Source organism: Melospiza melodia, chromosome 28 (assembly GCF_035770615.1).
Source record: "Melospiza melodia melodia isolate bMelMel2 chromosome 28, bMelMel2.pri, whole genome shotgun sequence".
Lineage (NCBI taxonomy): Eukaryota > Metazoa > Chordata > Aves > Passeriformes > Passerellidae > Melospiza > Melospiza melodia.
Window position 1 is genome coordinate 2,323,818 of NC_086221.1, and position 13,293 is coordinate 2,337,110.

The following is a 13,293-nucleotide window of genomic DNA, read 5'->3' on the forward strand; positions in this document are numbered from 1 at the left end:
TCCGAATCGGACAGGATTCACTTTTTGGGAAGCAAGAAGTGAGAGTCAAACCTCACACATTTCCTCCCAGAGTAAGGTCGAGGGCAGCAGGGAGTTGGGAGCTGTGCCTGCACAGAGGTTGGACTTTTCCAAACCCAGACTTGTCACCTTCAGAGGAAAATACAGAGGCAGTAAAGCCATCCTGGTTGCCCCCATCACCTTCAGCATTCTCTTCCCACCACAAGTCTGGACCAGCTCTCCCGTGCCAGCCTGCTCTGGGTGCTGGTGTCATCAGCGCCTGCCCTGGGCCTGGAAGTCCTCTCAGATTTACAGATGTTTTGGGTACCACCAAGTGCACTCAGCAGCTGCATCAGAGTGATAAGCCTCAATTCATGACAGAGGCAAAAGGAAACCATGAGGTCCCAGCTGCCTCAGGGACTGGTTAAACTGGGTGCTCACAAGCAGCTTCTGATCATGGTTTAGTGGCCACACTGGTATTAAGTAAAAAGTTGGACTTGATGATCTTGGAAGCCTTTTCCAACCTTAATGATTCTATGATTCAGGGATAAATGCTGCAAATTCTCACACTTTTGGGAGAACACATTCAGACAAATGTCCAGCTCAAAAATGACCACACAGGAGCTGACCAATGTCACTCTCCTCTCCACCTGCACCAAGAGAAAAGAGAGAAAGCTCCAGGTGCAAGCAGCAGCATGGGGAGATTCTTCTGCTTCCTTCCCCACACCAGGATTTTGGCAATTTGAGGCACCTCAGGGCAGTTCACAAGGGAGTCAAGAGTCCTTGGAAGGAGAAAGTTCAGGCACTGAGTGATGGAGGACCTGGCACACCTTGGTCTGACAGCTCTTCCTGATGGGTCACTACATTTTTCCCCAGGCCAGGGCAGTGACAGCCCCTCCCTGGCATCTCCAGTGGTTGGATTTCCTTTGAGTTGCAGCAGAGAAAGGAGGAAATCAAGCAGCCAGTGTCTGCTAGCTGCTGGGGCTGGTGACTGGTTTCATCACCTTTCCAGCCTTGAAAATAAACATTATTTTGTTAGCAAGACTGGGGGAACTATCAGTGCCTGTGTCCATGGCCTGCCCACGTCGCAGCAGGGTGTAGGGCTCCCAGGGAGCAGCCAGCCCTGTGAATGTGTTCCTTGAGCCCCTGCTCCTACACTGCTGGATTCCAGCTCCCTCAGGAGCTTCCCAGCAGCAAACAGGGCAATCACATGGAGATGGAGACAGGAAAATCCAATACCTTCAATCCAAGGTCTCCTAAAGAAACACATCTCTTTAGAGCATCACTGCTGTTCTACAGCTCAGCACCTCCCAGCTGTGCTGAACTTCAGTTTGCACATCCATCACACCCAGCTCTGCTCCCAAATCCCTGTCAGTGCCACAAAGCCAGTTTGCCACTTCCCCCCAAGATCACAGCACATGATCAGCCCTTGGCTCCATTCTTAGTTCAAGTGATGAGCTCTCCCTGCTCCACCACAAGCCAGTGGGGTCAGGAGGCTGAAAGCTGCTGGAGACAAGAGGCTGCTGCCTGCACACCAGTCTACCCAGTACTCTGTGTGAACTGGAAACACCAGCAAGCCCTCTGCACTCACCCACTGAACAGAGACTTGGCTCTCAAAGCAAAACACCACCGTTGGGCACCTTTTCTGTATCCCACATCTCAAAGCCAGATGTGAAAAGGTAAATTGTTTATTTACAAAGAGAATGGAACAGATTCATAGGACACACACAGAGTTAACAGAGGGTTTTGAGGGTATTTTGCTTGATGGTACATGAAGTCCCCAAAACTCATCCTTTCCTCAATAAGACGAGCCCTCAGTGGCCACCAGGGAAGGTGCCATCATTTCCCTCCTGGACCCCACACCCCTAATCAGGAACACACCTCACAGCATGGAGAGTAAAGGCAATAAATGTTCATTTACCCCCAAATTGATCTGGGGGTAAATGCAGCTGCTGCAATACCTCACGGCCACATCTGGAGGGCAGAGTGTGACCCTTGGGATGCAGCAGATGTCCTGCACCGAGCCCTGAGCAGGATCTCAGGCAGGAATGGAAGCTGTGCAGTAGCCAAGGCATTGGAGAATTTAAGCCTGGTATTCAATACCTCCTGGTATTTTTAGGCAGCAGGAGGACGTGTGGGAGAGCTCTCCCCGTGCAGGCTGATGCCATTTGCTGCAGGGCACTCAGAATGAGATTTATTGACAATGTGTGATTTGAAAGCGACACTGGCGCTCCCATAGAGCCAGGCGCTGCTCAGCAGTGCTGGGGTTCATGGCAGCCTCAGTTTGGGAGACAAAATTTCTCTATAAATGTGTAAACATGAAGGACACATGTAACAAAAGCCATTTCTGCTTGCAGGGATGCTCTGGCTGCCAACTCCAAAAATGGCCACTGTGAAAGTCTGCTAACTAAACTAACTAGAAGCAGATGATCAAAAGCAGGAAAAAATGCTCTTTTTTTTTAATATGGCAGCCCAAAGTGTTGGCTGCAATCAAGTGATTATCACCCAGGTTTTGAAGCTGGGGAGAAGATTTTCCCTCCATCAAACACAAGCTGCTCTCTGGGTGGCACATCTGGATGTCAGACAGATAACAGCAGCAAAGCAAACCCTTTCTGGATTTGGGATCAAAGGCAAGACAGCTCAGGTCAGGAGAGATGAGCCTTCTGGCTCTAATTAAAACCTGATGGGTTAAAATGAGTAAAGCCATGCTATTGAGCACATGGAGAGCCCAAGCCCCTGGAAGGGGTCTGGGAGGAAGCTCTTGCAGAGACCCCAGACTCCACCCCATGTCCCAGTAAAGGCACATCTGCTTCCAGGCGCTGTGATGCTGGGGAGGAACAGGGACAGCAGCTCTCCACAGGCACAGGGGAATCTCCAGACCTTCCACCCATCCACTCTCTAGCACAGCCAGGTTTTCCAAGCAGCAAAGCTTGAAAATTTGAGTTGGTCAACAACCCCCATGGATCCTTCAGAGGCTTTGGTTTTCTGCTCCTCAACCCTCCCCAGTCTGCCTTAGCCCAAACTGCTGGCAGATACAGCCCTGGCTGGAGGAGATGTGGGGATTGGGTCCCCTTTGCCCACCCAGCAGTGGATCCAGGCTGGACATCGCCTTCACTGATGCTCCAGTCCCACAGCACCCTGGAGGGACAGGACCTCTGCTGCTGCCAGCATCTCTGCACAGGGACACAGCCGAGAATGATTCCATCCTCAGCCAGGTGGGAGACACGTCACCAGCACACCGGGATGGCAAAGGCTGCAGCACTACATCAGTGATTCCCACCCTGGCAGATCCCAATCCATGGCCAGAACCAGCTGTGGCCACACCAGAATGCCCCAGAGAAACATTCTCTTCTGCAGCTACAGGAGAAAAGCAGGATTTGGCTGTGCCACCCTCACACTTCACTCCTACCGCCCCTTCTCAAGAGTAGGAGCTCAGCTTCACAGCATGCCAGGGAAAGCAAACACAGGAGGGAAAAATCCAGGAGCACCAGAGCCACTCCAGCCTGCAGAGAAACCATCCCAGACACCAGGGCCCTTCCTGAGCCTCGAAACAACACCATGCCCAAAGGAGCCCTGACACAACTCCCTGCACTCCCCAAATCCACGTGTCACCCAGGGAGCCCCAGCTGAGCTGGGAACTGCTCAGGGTGGAGCAGGAGCTGTGAGGCACAGAGCCTTCCACCACCCCAGGACACAGGGCTCAGGTGCATCCCCAGGGACAGAGGGTGCGAGGGCACAGAGCCCATGTCCCCTGAGTGGGCTCACAGGACACAGAGGCTCCAAGGAGGTTCCTGAAAGCTCCATCCACAAACAGGAGTGTCATCCCCCAATGTCTCCCAGGGAAACCACACCTACACACGGCACTTGGTGTTATGTGGGGCAGTGTGGGACCAGAATAACTCCTCTCCTGGCTGATCAGTGTGTGAATAAATCAGCCACAGCCAAAAATAACCTCTGGACATTTTTTGACTCCTTCCTGGAAAACAGTTTGGGGCTGCTGCTTGAAAGAAGCCCAGATCTACTTAGTTACAGCTGCCAGACACTGAATTACAGGGCAGATTAAGTGGATTATGGATTTTGTACAAGCCCATCTTTCCCCTCTGTGCCCGCAGCCCCTGGCACTGGGAATGTCTGCATGGGGAGCAGTTCTGGGCACCAACACCAAGCCTATTTAACTCATGATCCAGAGCCACCAGCTTTATGACACCTGTGTTAATGCCACAGCGAGCCTATAAACACCTTCCCAACTCTGGAACCAGAAAGGCCAGGCTTTGGCAGAAGAAAATCCATGTGAGGATGCTCTGCACTAATGAGACTCTGAAAAGGTGAGAGTTGGGCTGGGGCCAGACATCCCCTTCGCCCAGGCTCCAGATATCCCATGTTCAGCCCAACTCCCTCCTCTGGGCTATGGACCCCGGGCAGAGTGTTCGCCCTGTGCCAGCACATCACATCATGACGTGGCCAGGAGGGAATTTGGAATTGCAGAGAAAATTCCACCAGGAAAGGATGGAAATGAGAAGTTTAAATGCATGCACCTGCCGTGTGGGCAGCAATTCTGCGAGAGGGCCCTTCCCTGCCGTGTCATCCTGCCCTGGCGAGGGATGCTGCCCTCTCTGGAAGGCGGGATGTGGAGTCTAGGCAGGAGGAGCTTCCTTTCCTTCCTTCCCTTCCTTCCTTCCTTCCCTGGAAGGCGGGATGTGGAGTCTAGGCAGGAGGAGCTTCCTTTCCTTCCTTTCCTTCCTTTCCTTCCTTTCCTTCCTTTCCTTCCTTTCCTTCCTTTCCTTCCCTCCCTCCCTCCCTCCCTCCCTCCCTCCCTCCCTCCCTCCCTCCCTCCCTCCCTCCCTCCCTCCCTCCCTCCCTCCCTTCCTTCCTTCCTTCCTTCCTTCCTTCCTTCCTTCCTTCCTTCCTTCCTTCCTTCCTTCCTTCCTTCCTTCCTTCCTTCCTTCCTTCCTTCCTTCCTTCCTTCCTTCCTTCCTTCCTTCCTTCCTTCCTTCCTTCCTTCCTTCCTTCCTTCCTTCCTTCCTTCCTTCCTTCCTTCCTTCCTTCCTTCCTTCCTTCCTTCCTTCCTTCCTTCCTTTCCCTCCTTCCTTTCCCTCCTTCCTTTCCCTCCTTTCCTTCCCATCCTTCCTATCCCTGCACCCGCTATTTAAAGCTCTGGCCCCGCCGCCTCAGCGCCCCGCGGAGGAGCTGCCCGCGCTCCCAGCACGGCTCTGCCTCCGGACCAGCCACACCAGGGACTGCACACGGCAGGAGCTGCAGGGAGAGGCTCCATGCAGCAAAAACCCCCAGGAGCTGCCCTCTCCTGGACACGGACAGGAGGATGGGGAAACGAGCTCTCATCTGCCACTTGTTTTCTTCTTTTTTCATGTTTGGATGCAATTAAAGGCAGGCACCCAGCCGGCACCTCCTCGTGCTTGCTAAGAGAAGCATGGCAGGAACTGAAAACCAGGAGCAGAAAAAAAATAATCTGCATTTCAGATAAATTCCAGGCATGTCAATTCTGCAGGATTACAGAGCTGGAGACAGCGACCCACGAGCTGCTTAAAACATCAGGGTGAAGATTCAGCTAAGGAAGGGCAACGTGGAGGACACAGGGTCAGTCCCCTCCTGGCCAGCGGCTTTTGGAGAAGGTTTGACACCCAGCTCCCAGACCCCTCTGTGGGATGGGAATCACTGCACTGCCAGGGCTGCCCAGGGCTGAGGGGCAGCAGGTTTTGCACAAAAATGAGAGAGATGAGCAGATACTTCATTCATAAAACCACAGAATCACAGCATAGCTTGGGCTGGAAGGGACCTTAAAGCTCAGCTCATTCCAACGCCCTGCCATGGGCAGGGACACCTCCTACTAACCCCTATTAACCAAGCCCTGTCCAGTCTGGACATGGACACTTCCAGGGACTGAGAGGCAGCCACAGCTTCTCTGGTGTGCCAGGGCCTCCCCACCCTCACAGGGAGCAATTCCTTCCCAATATCTAATCTAAACCTCTCTTCTTTCAGTGTGAACCCTCTTGTCCTGTCACTCCATTTCCTTTTGCAGAGTCCCTCTCCAGCTCCCTTGCAGCCCCTTCACACCATGGATGGGGCTCTGGGGTCTCCACACAACCTCTTCCTCTCCAGGCTGAACTGCCTCAGCTTTCTCAGCCTGATTCCTCAGGGCATCCTCACCCCACAAATGAACTCAAGGCTTTTACCCTGTCCCCCACAAGGGTTTCAACCTGCTTGACCACACAGCAAACAGAAATAAAATCCAATTATATCTGCACAACTTTTTTTTAGCAAAGAGCCTGGAATCATTTCCCACAACTTCTGCTCCAGATGGGCCCAAGCACAGACCTGTCCCCCAACACTGCAGTTGTTCCATGTGATATTTTCCCTCCTAAATGCCAGCCCGTGTGAGCACACCCACACGGGCACCCACCTCCAAGCCTTTCGTCTGCTCAGAGAGGAGGCCTTGAAGCACTGAAAACTCCCAACCACATCCCCCAGGAGCGTGGCCAAGGCTTGGACCCACCTGCAGGGCCCACGGCAGAGCCCTCAGCCTGGGGCAGGTCTGTCATCCCACACCTGGCACTTGGAAGATCCCAGAAATCATCTGTAAGGAAGGTGCTGTCATTCTGTCATTCACACCTCTCTGGGAGGGCAGCTGGGCAATGGATCCAACCACCTTCTCCTCCAGTAATACTCAGAGACCTCACAGCTCAGTTTTGGGAGCCATCTGGGAAACCTCTGGCTCACCAAAACATTCTTTAGGAGGAAATTAATTGTGAATTAAGGTTTCAAGGTTAGAGAAAGAATACAGTATCTTTCTGGTTTGCTGGAAACCCTGAAATGGCACTCCCCAGGCAGAGGATGGACACTCATGTCAACGTCTCTCCATGTGCCCAGAGTGGAGCCCTCCGGAGGTATTCCTAGTAGGGCCCCAATTTGAGTTCAGTTCCCTCTGAGGCTCCAAGAATGTCTCTCTCAGCTCCAGTGTGAAATTCCAGCTCCAGCACAGTGTCAGACTCTTTCCCAGCACTGATTCAGGACCTCCACATCCCCACCCAGCACAGTGGGACCCACCAACTCAGCCTCACTCAGCCTCCTCCTCATTCCTGTCCTCATTCCCAGCCCCCAGTGGGAGCTGCCCCAAAGGACAAGACTTGCTAAAGTGTCTCTCCAAAGATGCAGATGAGACGGGTTTCAGTGGGGGTTTTAGCCCTGATGTCTCCTGAGACAGCTGACACAGGCAGGAACCCAAATCTCCAGCTGCCCAGTCCCTCTGCATCTGCACTGGAGCTGCTGCCAAGCTCAGCTGGACCGGGACAGAGCAAGAGCCACTCACCACAAAGACACAAAGCTGCACAGGGATGAGATGTTTAATCCCACACCTGCCAAGCTGGCCACTCCAGAAAGCAGCATCTGTCCATCAGTCCCACCACTGGTGCCTCAGGAACCAGCCAGTCCAGAGGCACCCCTGCCCTCCTGCTGGTGACACTGGTCCCAGCCTCTGGGCTGACTCCTGGGAAAGAGCTGCAGGAGGAGCAAACACTGAAGCTGAGAAGGCACCTGAGCACCACAGGGTGCCAGGGATGTGGCAGCAGGGACGTGAGCTGATGGCTCCCTGACAAATCTCCAGGGAAGTCCCTGGTGATCAGTCCTGTTCCCCAAGGAGCACATGCAGGGAGCAGCACACCGTGATGGCCCCAAGAGCACAGCTACCTGAGACTCTCAGACTGATCATCAGAGACACAAAGACACCCAACTTTCCACCTCCTGCTGTGTGGGCAGCACCACAACCAAGAAACTCCCAAACCACACAGGCACATTCATCCAGGTCCCAAACTCTAGCTCACACTTGCCTCTGGACCAGCTCCTGCTTACACAGTGGCTTGGTGGTATTAAATCCACCAGGAGAACCTCATTCCAGCCTCCAGCAGATGGTGGCAAATGAGCTAAAATGAACACTTTGCCAATCCTGACTTGGCCAAAACCAGGGCCTCCCCAGAAGGGTTTGCACAGCTTTAACAAAACCCAGCTCCCTAAGCCAATTGCTGCTCTAATGATGCAATTGAGGGGATAAACAAGCCCTTCAAGGCTGGTTATTCAGGAGCAAACAGTGCTGTCTGGAGGCAGCTTGCAGCAGCCCTGTGAACAGAGCTAACAGAGGCTGGGAAGCAGTGTGGGCACAGCTGGAGCTGGCCAAGCTCTGCTGGCCGGGCCTGAGCACACAGGCCAATGTTTAGGCTGAACCAGATCCATGAGCATCTTCCCAGTTCTGAGCTGGCCCTGCTTGGAAGGCATTCACCTGGTGCTGAGCTCCAGGAGCGTGTGTGGCAGCATCCCCACGAGCCAGTGCAGCCCAGAGCTCGGAGCCAGGCAGATGCTCAGTGGGGCTGACACAGAGCTCAGCACTGGGTGGATGCTCCAGGGCTGGAGGCAGCACCGAGGAAGGCAGGAGGAGACTGGGAAATCAGAGGACTGGGAGAAGGCCATGGGAGGACCAGGCTCACCCGCATTCCTGCCCTCCCCTCGGTGTAAGGTACAATCCGGGGAGGGGATGCAAAGGGACAGCTTGGGAGCACATGGGGGTCTGCCAGAGGCAGAGGGCAGCTGAAAATCAAGATCCTCTTTACCGATTTAAGAAATCACTGCCTCTTCCCTGCCCCCCATACCATGCAGCCTCGGGGATGTGCCGACCCTTCACCCTCCTGCCTGCACACCCAGTGAGGATGGGGCAGCGCATCTCCCCGGCTCTCGGTCCGGGGCCCGTGCACTGAGGGGAGCAACCCTAGCTCAAATGCTCGGTCTGCGGGTAAAGCCGGGCCACAGCAAGTCCCCCCTCCAACCCAGCTCGGCGTGAGAATGACACTCCCCAGCTCAGACTCAACCCAAGGGAAATGAGGGAGCTGAGCACACCCTGACTCAGACACCCCCTCCAAGGGGTAACGGGTGGGAGATGAAGCACCCCCCGAGCGTGTCAGCCCCTTCCGGGAGGGGCAGAGCATCCCCCGGGGCACGGCAGGCTGAGCATCCCTACTGCGGCCCCGCCCGGGGGGCAATGGGGAGCATCCCCAGTATGGGAGGTGGGGGGGAGGAGGGCAAACATCCCCGGAGGGTGGCAAAAAGGGCACAGCCCGCCGAGTCCAGCCCCACCGGGGCTGAGCATACCCACGGGGGGGCCGAGCATCTCTCGGGGGCAGCAGAGCATCCCCGGGGGAGGCAATACGGGCAGAGCCCTCCGGGTCCGGCCCCACCGAGGGGGCTGAGCACCCCCGGGCAGCCCCACGGGGCTCACGGGGGCAGAGCTCCCCCCGGGCGGCCCCGCGCGGGCCGAGCATCTCCCGTGGGCAGCGCGGCCCCGCCCGCACTCACCGCCCGCCGAAGTCGCTGGAAGCCGCCGCTGCCGCCGCTGCCGCCCCGCCCTGCCCCGCCCACTGCGTCACCGTCCCCGCCTGGCCACGCCCCCGGGCCCGCCCCCGAGCGGCCCCGCCCCCAGGGGAGGGGGCCGGGGGTCGGGGGCCGGGGGTGCTCCCGGGGACAGCATACCCCTGGAAAGGGGAGGGACCCCTCCTCTGGACGTCACAAGGCTTTCAGGAGCGACAGGAATCCCCCCAGGGGAACTCTCCTTGAGGGCAGAAACCCCCTTGGGGGCAGGAATTCCCCCGGGAGGACAGAAGACTCTGAGGAGGGGCAGAAATGCCCCCGTGGGAGTAGGAAACTCTCTTGTGGGGAAGGTTCCTCCCTGGGGGAGGCACAGCAATCCCCCTGGAATGGGCATAGAACTCTCCTGGGGACAGGAACCTCTTCGGGGTGTGTAAGTCCCCACAGGGTCAGGACTCCCCAGGGCTCTTGTCCAGCCCCGCAGGGAGGGAGGGAGGCAGGAGCAGACCCGGGCTCTGGGGTGTCCGAAGCCCTGGGTGCCCCGTCCCCCCCACCATGTGGGGTGCAGCGATGGAGCCAGGCAGTGCCCCCCGGAGTGCCCCAGCCCCCTCCTCACCCTGCAAGGCTCAGTTCTGAGCCCTGGGGGATGAGATGTGTCACCCCGGGCTCCCCTCAAGGATGTCTTCGGCATCATCAGTGGGATTTGGGGCAGAGGGCGCCCCTTCAGCGGGAGCTGCCAAAAGCCCACCTTGCTTCATCATGCTGCCCTGCACAGGGGCATCCTTCCCAAACAATTCATTTGGGGTCCTTGGAAGCACAGCCCCTGGCACAGCCTTTGGGATCCCTCAGCAGTCCTCACCCTGCCTACCAACGAGGAGCTCCTTTCTGGGACCCCACTGGGAACAGCTGGGCATCATCACAGAGCAGCACCTTCCTCTCTCCAGGAAGGACATAGAGCTCATCCTCGGGATTTTTGCTGGACGACTCTGAGGATGTCTCACATAAATGCCTCCAACCCACCAGAGGAGGGAGTGTGCTGGATCCGCCCGCTGCCAGCCAGACTCGGGAACAACTGCCTTCAATCCCAAGAACATTTCACCTCTTTTCCACATGCCAGAGTTTTCTAAGCCAAGACAAGCTTCATATTTAAAAAATAATACTGTGATACAGTTCTCAAATAGCAATGATGAATAGGATAATCCAAGGAAAATGTTTTCAAGTAAAGAGGTGGGTGCAGACAGGAGCACCAGGATCTGGTTTATTGACTGCCATCCACATTAATTTGTATCCATTGCCTTAAGAACAGATGGATTAGGAGCAGCCTTTCTGTCAAGGAATGGCCTTTCCTGCCTGGGATGATCAGAAGTTCCTCGCTGATAAAATGCTCTTTGTTTATTTAAGAAATGCTGAGAGAAATAGGGTCGGGCAGGGAGGTTGCAGACGTACCAGCTCCTGGCCATGGCTGGGAAGCAGAAGGAATGTGGATTTCCTGGATTTGTCCATATTCCATGCTTTATCCTGCTCTGGACAGGCCCAAGAGCTGACTCCACAGCTGTGAAAACATCTCGCTGTCATTCCAATCCTCTCCTGAAGTTTTGTAGGAAAGGGGCACAAGTGGGAATGCAGCACTCTGGAGTGTTCAGAGTCATTGAGGGAGAATGGGGCAGGGCTGGGCTCTTTGGTCACTGTGTAAACCCCAAAGGAGGGGAGCAGGATTCCACCAGCCTGCCCAGTTTGCCCCAGCACTGGGCAGGACTCCAGCCAGCTCCTGGCAGTGCCCAAATCCTGTGAGCAGGGCACAAGCCCTTAGGGGGACACAGGTCCCAAAATCACCATCAGCCCCTGGGCTGCCAGTCACGATTTCCCTTTGCAGATCCCATGGAACCAATTCCTCCCCCATGGGCTGGCACCACTCCTTCAGCAAGCTCTGAGCACTCATTTCAGCCCTAAAAAATAGCAAATGCAGTTTACAGCTGGTGGGCACCCATCACTGCTCCCACCACAGAGGTGTGGGTGGCACTGGGAGCCCGTGGTGTGGGCTGTGCTTGGGCACCGCTCAGTGGGTGTCTCCTGGGCATGTTCCAAATCCTCTGAAATCATCAGGATAAACTCTGACAACTCTGTCTTTTTAGTGGCAGTGGCATTACTTTATCCTTGGCCAGGGTGTGTGTGGCCAACAGGGTTCCAGCCTCCCCACAGACAAAAGTACAAAACCTGTTCATGTGTTTATACATTTTTAGAAGAAAAAAAACCAACCAACCAAAAAAACCCCAAACAAGCAAAACAAAATTTCATTTGGTCTAGATTCCATAATTCTCTTATCATTCTCTTTCATTTAATACTATTCTATCCTCTACCGGTTACTGATTTCTCACTTCTTATGTTAATTAGTCCATCTTTTTAGTCTTTTTAGTTACTTTGGAAAGTAAGAACTGTTAACACGTAGATGGAGTCTTGTTTGCCTCTTCTTTATCTTCAGGTTTCTGCAAAATGCCCCTGTAGCTCAGAAATTCAACATTCCAGATGTCCAACCTCACCAATATGTTCTGCTCTCCCTGGCTTTGTTCATTGAAGCATATCACGCTTAGTTTATCAAAACTTCAATTTCAGTACTTTTCCCAATCTGTGCTCCTACAAAAGTGGCTCATGACAACTTTGCTAAATGCTGGAAAAGAGTAATTTAAGAATGACACACTATTTATAATTTATAGGTTATGATTAATTAAAGCAATTTATTTAAAAGTTAATGAAAACTATTAACGAAAATTATTATTTGAAAGTTTCATTGTTTCCAACAGAGGGTGCATCAGGGCAATCACCTCAGAGTTCCTCCCTTACTGGGAGCCCTGGGGGGGCCTCCAATCACTGCAGAACCCTTTTACTGGGGGGTCAATTTCCTCAGAGACCCTCCCTGCTGGGAGGATGGGGGGAATCCCCTCAGAGCCCCCCTGTACTGGGATGATGGGGAAGGGCAATCATTTCAGAGCCCCTCATTACTGGGATGACTGGGAAGGGCAATTATCCCAGAGCCCCCCTTTACTGGGATGACTGGGAAGGGCAATTATCCCAGAGCCCCCCTTTACTGGGATGACTGGGAAGGGCAGTCATTTCAGAGCCCCTCATTACTGGGATGACTGGAGAATGAAGTTACCTCAGGGGCTGTCCTTACAGGGAGGATGTGGGGGCAATTCCCTCAAGAGATCCATGTTCTGGGAGAACTGGGGACCCACTTACTCAGAGGGCCTTGTTACTGGGAGTACTGGGAAGCCAGTGTGCTTTAAGGCCTTTGTGGCTGGGAGGATGGGGGTCCCTTCACCTCAGCGACCCTCAGTACTGGGAGGACTGGTGTGTGGGGGATTCCCTCGAGCACCCTGGTTACCGGGAGGGGGCAGCTGCCTCACAGCCCCGCAGTACTGGACGGAATCCCCTTAGGACCCCCATTACTGGGAAGGCTGGGGCAGCCTGGAAGCCCCTCAGGGCCCCTGCTAACAGAGAACTGGGAGGGGGCAATCCCTCAAACACCTCCATTATGAGAGGGGCAATTACTTTATTGATCTTCATTACTAGGGGGGGATCTCCTCAGGGATCCCCTTGACTGGGGGGAAATCTCCTGAATTTGAACGGGAGAATCTCCTGAAGTGCTCTTGTTACTGATAAGACTGTGGAGGGAGGGAGGGAGAAACCCTCAGGGACCCTCAGAAGGGAGAGGGGGAATCCTCAGGGGTCCCCTTTCCTGAGAGCACTGCGGGGCGATCCCCTCAGCATTGGGAGAGGGAGAATCCCCTCAGGGGTCGCCGTTCCTGGGAGCGCTGCGGGAGGGTCCCCTCAGCACTGGGAGGGAGAATCCCCTCAGGGGTCCGCGTTCCTGAGAGCACTGCGGGGCGATCCCCTCAGGGGTCCGCGTTACGGGGAGCACTGCGGGGCGATCCCCTC

The 13,293-nt window shown here is 54.9% G+C and overlaps 1 protein-coding gene across 11 annotated transcripts in view; it reads right to left on the reverse strand.

Moving 5' to 3' along the window:
- PPFIA4 (PTPRF interacting protein alpha 4) overlaps nt 1-9,399 on the reverse strand; it is a 65,346-nt gene extending 55,947 nt beyond the window's left edge. For all 11 annotated transcript variants that reach the window (XM_063178102.1, XM_063178101.1, XM_063178104.1 and 8 more), the window contains exon 1: nt 9,352-9,399. The gene's annotated coding sequence lies outside the window, so the exon portion shown is untranslated. The remainder of the gene's footprint in view (nt 1-9,351) is intronic.
- Between the last annotated feature and the right edge of the window lie 3,894 nt (nt 9,400-13,293).